At 40.1% G+C, this 18,356-nt stretch overlaps 1 pseudogene; it reads left to right on the forward strand.

Annotated features, from left to right (window-relative positions):
* The first annotated feature begins 1,200 nt into the window (after window positions 1–1,200).
* LOC148015196 (pyrophosphate-energized vacuolar membrane proton pump 1 pseudogene) lies at window positions 1,201–2,733 on the forward strand (annotated as a pseudogene).
* Window positions 2,734–18,356: the final 15,623 nt, after the last annotated feature.

Genomic DNA, 18,356 nt, shown 5'->3' on the forward strand with positions numbered 1-18,356 from the left:
TAGCTCCTTTCAACTTTGTAATAATATATTTTCAATATTAATATAGCACTAGGGCTATATAGAGCTGTGGGTTTTTCCCTTGAGCCCCCAAGGGTTTTTTCATCCAGAGTTAGGGACCTTTATTTGAGCGGGGATATTAGCTATATATATTTTGTCTATATATAGCATCCCTGGTCCCCTCTATATATTCAAACTATGTGTGCTCACTTGATGCACTTCTGGGGTTCCACTTCTGGTGTCTCGTGTCTCTCTTCTCTACTCTCTTCCTCCGTTCCTCGTCTCCCTCACGCTATTAGCTATATATAGTTTGTCTATATATAGCATCCCTAGTCCCCTCTATATATTCCAACTATGTGTGCTCGAAGGCCAAGAGACCGGTTGCGATAGCGATCTGGTGGGGGTGGTTGGTCAGAATCATCTGCATCTTCTTCTAAGCTCATGGTGGACTCATGATTTGGAAGCTCTCTTTCCTTGGGAACCCTAATGCTTTTGCTGGACTCGAACTCGGAGTAGGGTGGCAATGGGCTCGGCATGGTACTTGTGGCGGAGCTTCTCCATCTTGTGGTGGCACTGGATGGAGGTCCTAGTGGGAAGGGTGGAGGGGGGGGCTCGTCGAGGTGGGCATTGTCCTCCTCCTCATGGCTGCGGCGGTGTTGGGAGGTGTCGTCGTCTGCGGCCATGGCGACAAGAAAGAGGAGGCAGAATAGGAGGCAGGGGCAGGGGTCAAGGGCAAACGAGGGTGCGGCGACTTCACATATTCACCGACAAGACAGGGAGGCAATGGTCTCTCCTCTCTCGCAGCCCTGCCATTGCCGCAACCTGTTGTTCCTGGCTGTTGTGCGCACGCTCGGGTGTAGCAACTTCACATATTCACCGACAGGACAGGGGAGGCAGAACAGGGCACGCAGGGGCAGGGGCAGGGCCTAGGGGAAAAGGAGGACGAGAAGGAGAGGAAAGAGGAGAAAGAGGATGGATAATGATAGAGAGAGAGAGGAAGCAACACTACTCCTTCAGCGTAGGATGCTCCCAGCATGAGAGAAAAGAGAGAGGAAACCTCGCTCTGATACCATGTTGAAGAGTGCGCGAGGGAGACAAGGAACGGAGGAAGAGAGAAGAGAAGAGAGACATGAGACACCGGAAGTGGAAAGGAAAGAGAGCTTCCAGATCATGAGTCCACCATGAGCTTAGACGAAGATGTAGATGATTCTGACCAACCACCATCAAATCGCTATCGCAACCGGTCTCTTGGCCTTCGAGAACAAGTCCAGGCCTGCGAGCAATGGCTACACCTTCCTCAACAACAACGACACCCACAGTCACAACATCGTCAATGAATCATCAGACTGTGACGAGGAGGATAGATTGGATGAGGAATTAGATGCAGCAGCTATTAGGAAATGCGTTGAAATTCAGCAAGCCATATCCATAGGAGCCACATCGTTTTTGTTGACAGAGTACAAGTATTTGGCTTATTTCATGGGCATATTTGCTGCTATCATTTTCTTGTTCCTGGGATCTGTGAAGGGGTTCAGTACTAAGCTCCAGCCTTGCAGATATGATCCAAAGCACGAATGTGCCCCAGCTCTCTTTACAGCGATTCTCACTACAGTTGCATTTATATTGGGAGCTTTAATGTCCATAGTGTCGGGATTTTTGGGCATGATGATTGCAACATATGCGAATGCTCACATAACTTTGGAAGCCAGAAAAGGGATAGGCAAAGCATTCAAAATCGCCTTCCAATCATGTTCGGTGTTGGGTTTCTTACTTGCTGCTAATGGCCTCATAGTTTTATACATCACTATAAGATTGTTCGAGCTTTATTACAAGGATGATTGGGAGGGGCTTTTGGAGGCCATCACTGGCTATGGGCTTGGAGGCTCATCCATGGCTCTATTTGGAAGGGTTGGAGGTGGAATCTATACCAAAACTGCTGATGTTGGAGCAGATCTTGTTGGAAAAGTAGAAAGGAATATCCCAGAGGATGATCCACGAAATCCAGCAGTCATTGCTGACAATGTGGGTGATAATGTGGGAGATATTGCTGGAATGGGTTCAAATTTGTTTGGCTCCTTTGCTGAATGTTCTTGTGCAGCTCTTGTTGTGGCTTCCATGTCCTCATTTGGCACAAATCATGACTTCACTACTATGTGCTTCCCTCTACTCATTAGCTCTATGGGCATTGTGGTGTGCCTCATCACAACCTTGTTCAACTGATGTGTTCGTCGAGATCTCAAATATAAGGGATATTGAACCTACACTGAAGAGACAGTTGCTGATATCCACCATCTTAATGACATTGGGTGCAGCTTTTGTTTGTTGGCTAGCACTACCATCCATGTTTTACATATATGATCCTAACGGTGGTGCAAAGATGGTTCAAAACTAAAAATTATTCTTCTACGTTGGAGTAGGGCTTTGGGCAGGGTTGGTAATTGGCTACGTTACAGAGTATTTCATCAGAAATACATACAGACCAATCTCCAGGATGTTGCTCATTCTTGCAGGACAGGAGCTGCTACCAATGTCATCTTTGGTTTGGAAATTGGCTACAAGTATGTAATTCTTCCAATATTTGCTATTGCTGTTGCCATCTATGTTAGCCATACCCTAGTAGCCATGTACGAGATCGCAGTCGCAGCTCTTGGAATGCTTCATACCATTGCCACTTTTCTAGCCATAGATGTATATGGTCCCATAAGTGATAATGCTGGTATCGTAACCGGTCTCTAGATGACCATAATACTTCTTACACATCTCTCCACAAGAAGCGCAACCGCAGTATACACTACGAGGCCATGAAGGCTTTCAAGCTGGACAGATTCCTCAACCATAGGACTTCTTCAAAGTCCAGCTTGCGGTGTCAACAGCCCCCAGTTGACAGCACTCCACTCTTCGAATTGGTCTCTGTGATCCGCACTTTGGGGGAGTGCTTTCTGAGATTAGAAGAGATGAAACTGCAGATGCAGAGAGTCTGAGCGATTCCGTGAGGATTTGGAGGCCAGGCATACAAAGATATTCCTAGAGTCCCAGAAGCATATTGTTGAGATGTTTGCTTGGGCTTTGAGCAGCAATAAGAAAACTGATGAGCTCTGCTGATGATTGTCGGTATTTTATTCATCATTTGATTATTCTAAATGTTTCTTTCTTCCAAAGCTGATTTTTGGCTCTTCATGCTACATTTCTTTCTTTCAGTTAATTTTTGGCTCTTCATGCTACGTTTCATATCATTTCATCTATATTACAGCTAATGCGTTGAAATTATTCCAGGATTTGTTTATAAGAAATGTTTCGAGATGATGGGATGATATTTCATTTCATTCTTATTCTAGCTGTCGAAATGTTCCAGCTGATGTTTCATTATTATTCCAGCTGTTGAGTTGTTCTAGCTGATGTTTCATTGTTTCTAGTTGTTATTTGTCTATTTTCAGCTGATTCGTCTATTCAAGCTTATGTTTATTCTACTTGATATTTTATCTATTCTAGCTAAGGAGCTGATGTTTTAACTAATGTTTTCGTCTTGATAATGCTCATCTCATCCATTCTTCTTTCCATTTGCTGGTGGTATGCCAGCTGCTATTTCGTATATTCTAGCTGATGATGAAACATTTTATCTCTCTTCTCTTCTCTCTTCCTCCGTTCCTCGTCTCCCTCGTGCACTGTTCAACAGCATAATCCATAATGTATAGACAAAGGATAAGTTGGTTGCAACCCATCTCGATGCTTAACCATAGAGTACATTTGACACACATAACAAGTTTCAATAAAATGCTCTATGTCTTGATACATGTTCTACCACCAATATTTTTCTTTGATCTTAATAAATGTTCCCCATACACCTCTATGGCCAACCTGCAAGCTTTCATGAAATTCCTTCATTATCGGTTCTTGTAATCCTTTGTTACCTAAAACTCAGACAGGCGCTCCTTTCTTCTTCTTTGCTTGTTTCCATAGATGCCCATTTTCATGAAAGAAGCATAAGCTTTTCTCTTAATATGCTTGAATTCTTCATTAGTCCATGTCTCTTTCTTCTTCATTCTGCTCAAATATTGGCCGATCTTCAACGAATCTTCTTCATAATCTTCTTCAAGGAAATGAACTAGAACTTGAGCAATGCAATGAGCATGCTGGCTCCTAGTTGACCACCCTTCTTCCATAGTGGAATCTTTGATCTTTGTTGGTGTTTGCTAAATTAGAGCAGTACATTTTTCTATTCTTGTTGTACTTAATGGTGTACCATTAAAAAGATCAGTAACATTTGCTATTTTTAGCTTTGGATTTGTATATGCAGCTATTGAAAAGGTATTTTCAGTAGCCATGGAATAAAAAACAGCCAGTATAGACTCTTCAACTTCATCTTCTTCCATCAGCTCCTTTTCATTGTCATATCTTGCACATGACAACATGTAAGCAACTGGATTCTCCTTTCTTGCAATATGCTTTAATTCAGTGTTGAGAGATTCAATATATGCAATCCATCTTAGCATAGCAATGTCCGGCCTATTCTATAGTGGAGCCTTCGCTCTCTTTTGTTATTTCTTTCTTAAAATTCTCACTTCTTTTTTTTTATATAAGGTGTTTCATTGTGACTCATCATGTAAGATGTTAGTGTTGCTCTTGCAGCCACCTACAGGTCTAGTGGAGAGAAAAGGGTGGCTACAACATGTTGTCAACCTACTAGCATTCAATCTTCTAGTAGCTCAAAAGGCGATGCAAGTAGTAGAGTGGTCAAAGAAGCAATGTCACCATGGCATACCTATCAATACTTGAATTTATGTTAAAAAATGTGTAGGCCCTCTTTTCTTGTTGCCTCTAATTTTTCATTGAGTACTTGAAGTAATTGTAAGTGGTTGCATGTGGTAATGAAAGTACATGCAAGACAAGTTGAAAAGTCATTCACAAACCACTTGAAAGAGGGTGTTACATCCTTTTCAGGGAACCTAAGGTTGTCTTGTGTCTTGTAAGGGAACCTGACATTGTCTTCCACAAACCACTTGAAAGAGGGTGTTTCATCCTTTTCAGCAAGACTTGTGATCTCTCAAGTGTCCCTCATCCCCCAAATTACCTATGTCATAGATACTATGGTTTGTAACATCAATACCACTCTTCAAGGACAATTCAAATGCAAATATATGAAGACAAGAAAATGTACCTTTAAATTTAATACTTACGATGGTATTAAAGATGATCATAAGGTTCTCTCTTGGCTAAGTCAACTCAACTCATATTTTGATATTGAAAGTTATGCTGAAAATGATAAAATCAAGGGTGATTCACATTATTTTATCGACAAAGCTTCTTTATAATGGAATGTCACATGTAAGAGCATTGACGTTGTCGCATCGTGTAGGATTGAAGGTCACCGCAAGGGTTTGCTAAGAAAGCTAGATAACATAAATGGAGAAGTGTCTTCAAGAGTTAAGTACATTGGAGTGAGTGTTCAAGAGGTACTTCTTGGTCAATCACTAGGGTCTGAGAAAGAAGATTGTATTGGGGTTCAAGAGCTTAGACTCCACAGTTGGTTGAGATAAGAGAAGGGTAGACACAAGAATATTACCTCATTAGTTTAAATTCAAGTCAAGCTTGTTTCCTTGCAAGATCGGTCACATATTACAAAATTAAGTACATGTATCATCAACAACTCTACATCCCATCATTCAACTTTTTATGATTACATTAAATGTAAACTGAAGCTTATGAGTCAATTACAAGGCTTGATGGATAAAGATATTTACTTCAAGAGAGCCTCAAATAAAGATCCATATAATATTAAGTTATCACAATCAAGAAGTAAAGAAGGAAATGTCCTCTTAAATCAACTCAAAGAAAATATGAAAGGTCTTGGAACATTGCCCTACCATTGGGGATCATAAATCATGCGTATTTTGATAGGATATCAATTGTAAAGGAAGAAATGAATTAAAATATTATTGCTCAAGCCAGCTCTCAGAATATGACTGAAGATAAGAGCCCCAAATCAGCCCATAAACTTTCAAGATCCACCTATGATGATAGAATACACTTTCTCTAACATAGAGTGCATAGATCAATCAAATACAAGTGTAATCATACCATATGAAGCAATAGAGAAGTAAAAGGATCTGTTGTTCACAAATCATCGTGTGCGCTACCTGTTTCAACCCATATACATAGCTTCAACCTTCCAAGAAGACACTTTGATGAAGCATAAAACAGCCCATGTATTCAAGAGCATGTAACAAGTAATAGGTGTTGAGAAATAGACAAATGATGTATGCTCCAAGAGGAGCTATCCTGAATCCCATATGCACAGTGAGGAGAGTGGAACAACTCAAAGCCTATAAAGCATTGTACTTGACTATGAAATGAAGACAATATCATGATGCTTTGTACTTTCAGTTAAGTGTCTGTCATTGTCAATTTCACACAAGATTGTGTTTATGAGTCCAAGCTAATCTATCTTGGAACCTAATTCACTTGTGTAATAGTTTATCTCTACTTGTCCATGTCATTATGAACTTGGTCTTCATCTTTGATCCACCATAGCTTGTGTCATGTCCTAGATCCGCATCATTTAACATGGTATCAGAGCCCAGTTGGGCATGGCACAGCTCATACTCTGAATCTCTAGTCTCCCTTCACCTCTGGTGATCTCTAACCATCTCACATTCAGCTCACATCTTCAGCTTCAACTTCAAATCTCAGTTGGACCTTGTGGCAGCCATAGCCAGACTGCACCTACCCACCTTGGAGCACTTGGATCTCTCTCTACGGGCCATATCTTCAAGTGAATCCTTCTAGAAGTATGTTCCCTTGCTCCAGGCGCTTCAGCCTATCACATCGGACAGCAACATTAGCATCCACAGCAGGCAGCATTGTGCGATTTCCAGAAACGGCGCAGTCTGAAACTGCGTGACGGTTCATACAGCTACACGCACAACACGCAGCGCAATCAACGCAGCAACCATAGGGCTTTTGTAGCCCATGACATAAGCTTCATGGCCATGTAAAAATTTCTGAAAATGATCAACTCTAGCTCTAGATATCTGGAAAAAACCAGGCCTGGGTCAAAACCCTAATCCAGGAAGCCATAGCCATCAAGGTGCAAGCTCTTTTTTCCTTCAATTTCTCATTCCTTTCAACTGAGGGCACACACTGCCACTCTTATCTGAGTTTGAACTCAGTTCCCAGCAAGATTAACACTTCAAATCAACAAGCACCGACATTCAATACTAAGCTCAAGAATAGTATCTATTGATACTCAACTAGTGTCAGTTGACACTAACCTCCTTGTGGCACTTCACAAATCCTCCTTGCTGGTCTTTTCTCAGTTAATTGGAGCTGCTCAACATGGCAGAACTTGAGCAAATAGCAAAATTCAATGGAGAAGGCTTCCATGCCTGGAAGGAAAAGACCATGTATCACCTAATGCGGAAAGACTTGTGGGACCTGTTTGAAGATGATGCAGATAACAAGAAGGAAGATGATGAAGATGGGTTCGTTGAAGAAGAATAGTTCAAATCCAAAGAATGGAAGAAGATGAATAATAAGGCACTAGGCATCATTGCCTAGGGATTAAGTGATGATGTGCTACATCATATATCTGGCATTAGAAATGCTAGAACCGCCTGGGAGGAACTTGATAAAATGTTTGGTACTCAAGCAAAGAATTCAAAGGTAAAACTTCTCATGCAGTTTTATAAACTGGATATCAAAGACAGTGCTTCTATGACCATACACATTAATAAGTTTAAGAGTTTAAAAACTCAACTTGCGTCTCTTAAAAAGAATATTGAGGAAGATGAAGCAATAGTCGTACTGCTTGCAAGTGTAAACAAGGATCCATATGAAAATCTTGTGTCCACTTTGAGTAATGTTCCAAGACTCACACTTAAAGATATTGAGCACTCACTACTCGATGAAGAAGGCAAAGTAAAAACCAAGAATGCAAAAGGCAATGTCTCATCATCTAGGGAAAATCTTTTGTACACCAAAGGAGCTGCTGGACCTAAAGGAAGAGGTCGAGGATTCATCAACAACAATAATAAGGATCGGATTACATGTCACTATTGTGGTAAGACTGGCCATGTAGCCAGTGAATGTTTCCACAAGAAGAGAGCCCAACAATTGCAAAGTGATCATCACCAGAACCAATACATGGAGGAAAAAGAAGAAGAAGAATATGCTTCCACTACCATCAACAACTCTGACAGATTGTTTTGAAGAACTTTCATTGTATCTCTCATATGTTAGTGAATTTGATTTATATAACCCTTGCCAAGATGTAAAGTCTCAAGCTTTAACTTGACTAGGCTGCCTATGAGCTAGTCTTCCGGGCCATGTCATCATGAAGGGGGGGCAAAAGCCAGCAAGTGTAGGGACTCATCATTTGAGGGGGGGTGTTGAGAAATAGACAAATGATGTATGCTCCAAGAGGAGCTGTCCTGAATCCCATATGCACAGTGAGGAGAGTGGAACAACTCAAAGCCTATAAAGCATTGTACTTGACTATGAAATGAAGACAATATCATGATGCTTTGTACTTTCAGTTAAGTGTCTGTCATTGTCAATTTCACACAAGATTGTGTTTATGAGTCCAAGCTAATCTATCTTGGAACCTAATTCACTTGTGTAATAGTTTATCTCTACTTGTCCATGTCATTATGAACTTGGTCTTCATCTTTGATCCACCATAGCTTGTGTCATGTCCTAGATCCGCATCATTTAACAATAGGTAGCTTTCAATAGACATATAGAAGTAGAAGAGAAGAAGGAATTCTTGTTTCCCTTGTTTGCTTTGTATTTGGCCACCTATTTTAGGCTCAAGTGTTTACATAGAGCAATCAAGATGCTCCCTTCCACAATGTTTTCTGCAATATGTACTTGCATTGAGCATAGCAATGCCATGAATCTACAAGAAGAGAAAAATAAGTGTTGCTGCCCACAATACTTAGTTTGGGTTGAAATATTCAGCCCACTTTGGTGTATGGCTTGATCAACCTCTTTACCTGGAAGATTTGGACAACTCTTCCCCTTCTCCATCCATGGCGCCTACTCATCCCTGAGTTTTGCCTGCAAAATGCGATGTAGTTCACACCACCTCCTTGATCTCTCTCTTGACTATTTCAGTCACATAGGCAATGCTACAAGTCATATAAAATGTATTATGCTTGGTTAACCTAGGTAACTTTGTCTCCCTTTTGACTTGGCTTGTGAATATACTTAAAAACTTTGAAAATCATAAGTGCATAACCACATCATTAGCTCCTTGAAAATGCAATCCAAGGGATCCTACCAGATCAACTGCTCATTTCCATGTTTAATCTTGTTAAATGTTCCGTGACTTACATAAATTTTAGCAATTGCATGTAAGTGTTGCAAAGAGAGTTAAAAGTAAGTATCCACATTTATTCATTTTGTCAAGGACCCATGATAAATTTATTGTAGTTTAAGGAAGAGAGCCCACATCTTGGCTTCACCATGCCATATGCTGGTGGACTTAGGCTTAACATTTTATTGCACACATCTCTTGTAGTTTTTCTAAATTACAAGTGACTAAGTAATATATGTAGAGGTTAAAAATCTTATGTTTAAAACATGGGCAAAGAATCATATGACATTCACCCCTCCTAACTTGCACATCCAATGACATGTGCCACTTTATGTTGTTTCCATCTTCTGTCATGTCCTCTTCTCCATCCTTGAAGTCATCTTCTTTCTCCATGTCTACATGCTCTTGGATTATAGCCAAGTCTTCTAACACATATGTTGAATTTTCTCTTCATTTGAAGAGCTTGATTCTTTTTCTAGCTATGGGTATATCATCTTCCTCAAGATCCTCATTCTTTTCATAGACTTCACATATTATCATCTTCTATCAAACATATTATCAGCCCAATCCACATCTGCGTATTGCTAATAGAACCATTTTCACTATGCTTAATTTTGTAGATGCTCTTAGAGCCAATAGATTTCTTGCCCTTAGGTAATGGTACTAGATTCCAAGTCTTGTTGGTCTCTAGTATAGCCATCTCCTTATCCATTACTACATCTCAATGAGCATGTTTGACAACACCCTCAAAAAAAAGTGGGCTCAATATCCTAAGCCACCTTTACCATATAAGCATAATGATGAGCAACATAACCTTTAAAACCAAATCTTTTAATAGGGTATCTAATCTTGCTAGATCCACATACCATCGGATTAGTTAGTGGAGTCCTTACATTACCATGTACTTTGCTTTAGCCATCTAAACTAGTCTCTCTTAGTAGTCCCACTTGGATACCATATTAAAAATTGCGTTGTGGAAAGACTTCCTTGAGCTACTCTGCCAAACACACACTACATACACAAGCAAAAGCTCTCTCAAGAACAGAAGAAGAGAGTTGGATGCCAAAAAAATTTCTTGCTGGTTTCTTCTTCTTCTTTCATTTATAATACAATTTACAAAAATTATAAATAAGATACAACATAAAGGAAAGTGGTCTATGGAGTCAAACAGTGCATAAATCACTATACTAATCAATAGTTGGCGCTATAACTATGTAAGCTATAGGTAGGCACAACAAACCATATATAATAAGTGATAAGTTAGTGGCCATGTAAGAGTCATAATGATAGCCGACATGCTAATTGTGGACATGTACACCAATTTAACAAGGTGGTCCATCATCAATGTTTGTATAACTATGAAAGAAGGGCTTTGATAGTTAGAATAAAATGTATGTATTTCTAGCATATATGATGGTTTGTTGTATGTAGATATACTAACTAAAATTACAGCTATGTTGAATTCTGAGCAAAAGGCTACAAATACCATAATATAGGTAAATTCCTTGGGCATGTACTAGTTAATTGCACATTTTGTATTACAAGAAGCTCTATGCTCAAATGACAGGGCTAAAGCTAAAGTTGACACAAAGTATAAGACAGTAGATCAAGAAGTAAAAGCGGTTCAATGCCATTTTCTCCAAATAGTGAGGAAATGATTGAGTTGGCTTCTGATAGCCAAACCTAAGAGATCCAAAGAAGATTATCCATAAATTTACTTCAGATTTTCTCAAATAGTTGAAAATAGAATGCATTGAGTTTCTTTTTCTAAGAAAGAAGTTATGATTTGAAAAAATGTTGTTTAGGTATGGTATGGCTATTGCATTTTCATGATATTGGCTATTTAGATCTAGATATTGTTACACCTATGGTGATTTTTTACTATTCTAGATGTATCATGGAATTTGCAACCAATTAGAGTGCTAAAGGTGCATTTGTAAAAATTGATAGATTTGCAGGACATGAAGATCAAGATGAGAATCTTGAAACCTTCCTCAACTCCTTACTCTAACAGGTGGTTCACAGTGCCAAAGAACAATGGAACTTTGAGTTTTATACATGTTATGCATCTAGGGAATAAGGTGACCATTAGTAATGTAAGATCAGGTACAGTGATTGATGCGTTTGTTGAAGCCTTTGTTGGTGAGCTATCTACTCATTGGGTGACTGTCTTGGCTATGAGTAGTTTATATCAAAAATTGAAAGAAGAGATCTTACTACCATGAAAACTCCATTGGGATTAGTGCTAACTATGAGAATATCTTAGCTAGGCTAAAAGAGGTGAATCTAACCCTTTTAGGTCAAAAGTTGAGCTTAAGTATTTTATATCATTTCAATACCACATTTTGTACACATTCCAGATGCTCTGTGCCAATTGTTGAGAAAGGCACAGAAGTTCCAGTGGGATAGGATGCATACAAAGGCTATGAGAAAGTTGAAGACATTAATGAAGATTCATCCTACTCTAAGGAAATGAGACTATACTGGTGGAAGACCCATTATCATCAGTATAGGTAAAAGCCCCACTGGCTTTGGTTGGGCTAGTGGATTGATGATCATAAGGGAAAGAGATATACAATCAAGTTTGGAGAAAATGTATTAAATGAAAGATAGAGAAGGTTTCCACAAATCAATAGAGAACTATGGGAGTTATAACAACTCTAAAATGTGACAAAGAATACTTCATTGTACTCTAGATATAGTTAAGTTTAGGTGGATTAGCTATATAAAATCAATGAATTCAGAATTGTGGCACATTATAGTAGGGAAAGATAATCTAGTGGCTAGCATGTTATCCAAGGAAAGATATGAAGGTGAGAAAGAGTTAATGGTTGATGCTGATGAAGCTGAAATTGTAGGTACTCTACTTGTTCATGACTGTCATGTATCTTTAGTTGAGTTGAGACTTTTTTAGAAGATCTCTATGATGGGGAATGGTTGCAAAATGGACAATATCTAAGGACCTAGACAAAGAAGGATGAATGGATTGATGAAGAAATCAAGAGGATTAGGAGAAAAGCATATAGCTGTTTCGTGAAAGAGGGCTTTATTTGGAAGCATCCAAATTAGAGAAAAGGCACCCCACTATGAGTTGTATTTGACATGGACACTAAAAAGCTACAAGTTATGGGTGAATATTATGAAATCATATAATGGGTAGGACGTGGGGAAGTATGTGCTCCTTTTTGAGAAGATGAAAGAGAGACACTAGTGGAAGGAAATATATAAGGATGTTTCATAGATTACAGAGACCTGCAAAACAAGGCAATTGTATTCTTATGTGAGACAGTGGGTTGTAGATTTGGTGACCATGCCTAGTTTTCTATGGTAGAAATATTGTACTTGCTCATGGCAACCTTACAAACAACATTGCGGGCTGGGCTTTGAGGACAAAATTCACAAGTGTTGTATGCAAGTTCCTACTATAAGATGTGTTTTACAATAGGTGTAGATGCTCAACCATATGCAATTGGAATGCTATCCTAATGATGCTTGCTAAGTGGGGATTATTTTCATACTCCTTTCAAGTACGTCCTCTCTTGGTTCACACCCTTACTTGAGAAGGAATCTCCTCTACTTTATGATTACAAAGATTTTTTTGGAGAACTCTCAACTACCTTTGGAGATTGCTAAACCTAGTGCATGTTGCCCACACCAAAATAAGAAGTCTATGTCAAGGATCCAGATTGGCATTATTTTATGCATATGATGTTTGACAGATCACTTGTGATATGACTTGGCATGAGGATTAATTTATTATGAGCCAATTTTGTTGGAGACTAAATGGTGATGTGAAAGATCCTCAGTTGATGATGCCAAAGGTTCACACATTAAGTGACTTCTTTTCTTAAGTAATAGAATGTTACAGACAATTATTTGAGAGATACAAAGAGAACTGCCATGATGCTTCCTTAAGTCTAGATTCCATGACAATAATGACCTTCCAAGGAATATAACAAATCAATATCCTGTCTATGCATATTGATTCCACTCAATTCAAGTCATTGTTAGCACATGAAAAGTAGTGGTGATGCTCTTGAGGATTATGTTTGTATTGTGGATGACTCAGGCATATTGCTCAATGTGGACATAATAAGAGGTTGCAAGTATGAAGCAACAATGTGCATTCATCTCCAAATTTTTGGCAAACATGGATACTTAGCCACAATAGGGACCACGCAACTCAATGAAAATCAAGAACTTTTAGAAGGCCCCTCCTTGTCAACTGAGGCTACTTCAAGTTTTATATTGTTGATAAAAGTTTATACTAACTACACATTCAAGTGCTTTTAGACTTTGGATCCTTTGCATGTTTCATTGATAAGAAGTTTGCACAATAATAAGTAAAGTTTCAGAAGACCATTCCTTCCTTTTACAAGTCTAGAGAAAACTTTCCAAGGATCCCTTTGCCTAGGATATCAAGAAAAAATTCAACAAGGGTGTACAACTATTAAAGGCTTCTAGGAAGTTGAAGGCCTACTCTTTTATCAAGGGCTATTGTATCCATTACCAAGATTTCTTCAGTCACATATACTCCAAACAAGGCATGATATTCCCATTGCAAGAGTTTTTGGGGCCAATAAAATAATAGAGCTAATCTCTTGAGACTATGGGTGGCCTCACATGTGGAAATTAGTTAAAGAATTTGTCTCGAACTGTGATACATGTAATAGAGAAAAAGTCCCTTGCCATCAACCTCATGGGTTGCTCCTATTCCTAATCACCCTTGGCCATCTATGCCAATGGACTTTATCACCAATCTACCTTCCTCGAAGGAGTGTGATTCCATTTTTGTGGTGGTTGATAGATTTACCAAGATGGCATGCTTTATTCCCACCTACAAGACAATTAGTGGCAAAGGTACAACTCCAATTTTCCTTGAACATATTTTATCATTGTCTTTTGTTACAAGATAGCATTGCTTCAGATTGAGGACCACCATTTGTATCAAGTTTTTGGAGAGGACTCCTCAATCTCCTATGTGTCAACCACCCTCAAAGTAATTGATAATAAAAGAGTAAATCAAATCTTAGAACAATATTTGTAATGCATAATCAATTACGTTCATGATAATTGGGTGGTTTTACTTTCCTTAGTTGAATTCACCTACTATAATGCTAGTCATACCTCTACTAGAAAAATCCCATTCTTTGCCAACTACAGAAGACACCCTAAAATGGATACTTATGTAAGTCACCAAAAGAATAAACCAAGTATCCTTGATTTTAGAAACTCTCATGGAAGGCTTAGATACCTTATTGATTGGAAGGTATAGGATTCTAGTGAGCAAACATGGAAACCAGCCTCTCATCCAATTGCCTAGTATCTACAAAAGCAAAGGAGTTTCATTAGGATCATCCATTTAAGGCAAGAGTCTTACCAAGAAACCTCAGTGCTTCTTGTCAAACTTGTCAATGAAGGAAGGGGTATTGTTATGGCCATAAGAGACTTAGTATCTTCTAGAAACTCCTAGAAGATTTGAGAAAGTCCTGAAAGATTCTAAAAAGGTTTTAAAACATTCTTTGGAAGGCTTTAGAATAGCACTTCTATCAGTACTTGCATTAGCATCACTTATATCATGAATGATGCCATTACCTAGAAGCTTCTCCTTAACCTCCTCAACTCTAGTATAAATTGGGGTATTTGGCTACGAGTCCTTAAGTCTTGCCAATAGTGGTTGTGAAGGTCATGTCCCGGGGGGTCCACCTTACAAAATCATGGATATCACGTGCGTGCAAAGGCATATTTTAAAACCCCTCTGTAACCTTTTTTGCCCTATTTAATATATACCTCCTATTATCTTTGTGGTATATTATAACAACCCTCCTGTAATTTTAAAATTTTAAGCTTATGCATTTCTCCCCCCCCTCCCTGTATAATTTACATTACAAGATCTTTGGTACTACGCAAGAGTGGATTGCCAGACCCGATGAAGAGAAGTCCCTAACTATGAAGAGAAGTGTTCAATGAGTTTCTAGATTGAGAAAGCAAAATGCCCAATGAATATGCAAAAAAATACACGTGTTAGATATGCAATTGAACTCTTGCTTGAAGAATCAACGACGAGTATCAAAATACAACTAGATGGGACATCTTCGTCAGAACTCTTCACTGCTTCGGCCTTCAGTTTTGCAATCCCTGGCCCAGCACCTGTTAGTGCACTCTCCACTATATATGTGTATCCCTATAGGAGTATTGGTGGTTGTAGGTGGCTCGGGGCACTTTTTACTCCCCCTAAGGGAGGTTTTTTCCCCCAGGCTAATAATAGCCCATGTGACCTCATCAGGAGGCTAGGGGCAGTATTATTAGGCTAGTTCTAGGCTTTTTATGCTTAGCAAGCACAGTGCTTAGCACTAGTGCCTATTATGCACAAATCCCTAATCTAGGGTTGTGTGCTTATGATTGAGGTGTATCTTTTTGATGATATACTTTTTTCCCGTCACGTAACTTTAGCTCACCCTTGCTTCCCTCACTCTGTGTGTACTTTCTTGCTTCTTCATTTGGTATCAGAGCCATCCCATCACTCCCGTGAGCATCCCATCGCGTACCCTCAGCTCGTGAGCTTCATATCGACTGAAGACATTCTGGAATTGACAGGAACTGCTGCAAAACAGGCCGCCGCCACTCTTTTCAGCATATGGGAGGTTGTACCTTCGATTTGGTCGCGGGAATCAGCACCAGACTCTCACACGTGTGGTCGCGCTCAGTTCTAGACCTGCAGTCGCCCCCTTGTCGAGGGTCTTTGAAAGCTTCTACAGCCTCATACACATGCTCAAGACAGCCTACAAGCTGATAAGCTCAGGCGCGCACAGTTTTAGAACAGTTTCGAGGTCATTCTCAGTCTGGTCAAGTCAAATCGACAGGGAAAATAGCTCCAGGAGCTGTTTCGCCACATCGCGCCTCATTAACAGGGCTGTACAGACCTGTACATGCTGTGTCGACACTTGATTCAGTCATTAAATCAACCCAGTATCACTTTTGATTGAGCGCACTGCTGAAAACAGCTTCCAGAAGCAATAAACAGTTCAATTTTGATCTGTTCCAGCTTGTATTTGCAGCGCAGGAGTGATTAACAACCTGTGGGTTTGTGAAAACGACTGTATTTGCTGTTACCAGCTCTCCCGTGACTTGTGAGTTCTCCCGAGGACCGATACAAGTGTGAAAAATTGGGGCTTTTGCCACCAGGGTGTTGCTGTAGCTGATTTTATGCATTGGGCAGCGTGTACGCAACAATTGTGATCAGATTTACCCTTCCAATCAAGGGGCTTTTCGACATTTCTTGTGTGTATGCCTTGTTTACACTTGGTACAACAAGATTGTGCCTATCCACTCAGGAATTGAGTGAGAAATTGGGGGATTTTATGCTTTATTGTGGTGCAGCAGAACAGGAACACTGTGTGACAGTGTGTGTGGATGCTATGCTCTCAATTTGAACACTGAGAAGGGATTACAGTTTTGGGACAGATTTGTATGCATTGACATTGCCCTTATGCAGTGGGACAGAGTAAAGCAAGTGATTGTGTCTAAATCTCGGAAGAGATATTTTGTTTTGGGATTTTCCTTTTATTTTTCTTTTAGGTGATTCTTGTGCAATACACCCTACGCAATGGGCAAGGATGGTGTGTTGGATTTGCTCTCTGTTGAGAACAAGCTTGATGGGAGCTCCAACTACCCACTGTGGTCATATATGATGAATCACATACTAGTGGCACACGGGTTTAGCAAGATTGTGGAGGGTTCAGAACCTCGTCCTGGCTCTCGTGTGACCTCAGACATGGATGAGGACTCCACTAGTACCACTGGCAGAAGAGGTATTCCAGCTCCACCCCCAGCTCCCACCACAGATGCACAGCAGAAGTGGGATGAGAGGGATGCTAAAGCACATGCTATGATAGCATTGTCGGTCAAAGTTGCGCTTATACCTCACATACGGTCTTGTAAGTCCGCTAAGGAGGCATGGGACACCCTGGCTAACCTTTATCAGGTACGCAATGAAGCCAGGGTAGCCTATCTTAAAAGGCAGCTTGATCATTTAGTGATGCATGAAGGAGAGACTATGGATAGCTTCATTACCAAGCTTAAGGACTTGCGTGAGCAGTTGATTTCCTTAGGGGAAGACATGACAGATGGGTCTATGGTCACTGTAATGCTGAATGGTATTCCTGAGTCTTATCAGGCTCTTGCTTCTACATTGAGGTTAATCATGCAAGGGAATCCTGATTCCTTTCGCTTTGACAACCTAGTGCAGATACTATTGCAGGAGGAACAGTCAAGAGAAAACAGGAGCATACTTCAGCAGGGTGATCAGGCCTTCATGGCAAGTCAAAAGGGCAAGGGTAAAGCTGTGTCTGGGGCTGCATATAAACCAAAAACAGCAGCCAACCAGCCAACTGTCAGTGGGGAAAAAGATGAAAATCAGCCCAAGAAAAAGGGGAAATGTCATTATTGCAGGAAACCGGGTCACTATATTGGTGAATGCCGGAAAAGAATTGCAAAAGAGAAGGAAAAGGGCACAAAGAAGGAAGCAAATGTAGCACAGGCAGATGCATCTAGTGCAGAGAAGAAGGAGACAGCCAATCTGTCCATTGTCTCGCATGGAGACGAGGACTTTGATGATGAGTGGGCTTGTACAGTATCATGCTCGTACAACCCTTCTATGCACACTACAGATGAATCATGCCTCTCTGTGACCTCTCAGGAGGATTGGTATTTTGACTCAGGTGCTAGTAAGCACATTACCTCACAGAGGAATTTATTTTCAGTTTTTGATGCTACCTCCGAGAGAGGTACAGTTACATGTGCCAATAACTCCGCTTATGCTATACAAGGAGTTGGCAAGATTGTACTTACAGCCACACAAGGTGGATCTTTTACACTCACAGATGTACTTTATGTTCCAGGAATCCAGAAGAATCTCCTTTCCGTCCCTGCTATTGCCATGGGAGGACTTGAGGTGACATTTTCTGGAAGGAAATGCACAGTGCATGACCTTTCTGATGAGGGTTGCATTGTTGCAACAGGTACTTTATGTCGTGGGTTGTATAGA

This window comes from Lygodium microphyllum, chromosome 24 (assembly GCF_053477565.2).
Source record: "Lygodium microphyllum isolate KBCC chromosome 24, Lygodium_microphyllum_v1.1.10, whole genome shotgun sequence".
NCBI classification, from domain to species: Eukaryota; Viridiplantae; Streptophyta; class Polypodiopsida; order Schizaeales; family Lygodiaceae; genus Lygodium; species Lygodium microphyllum.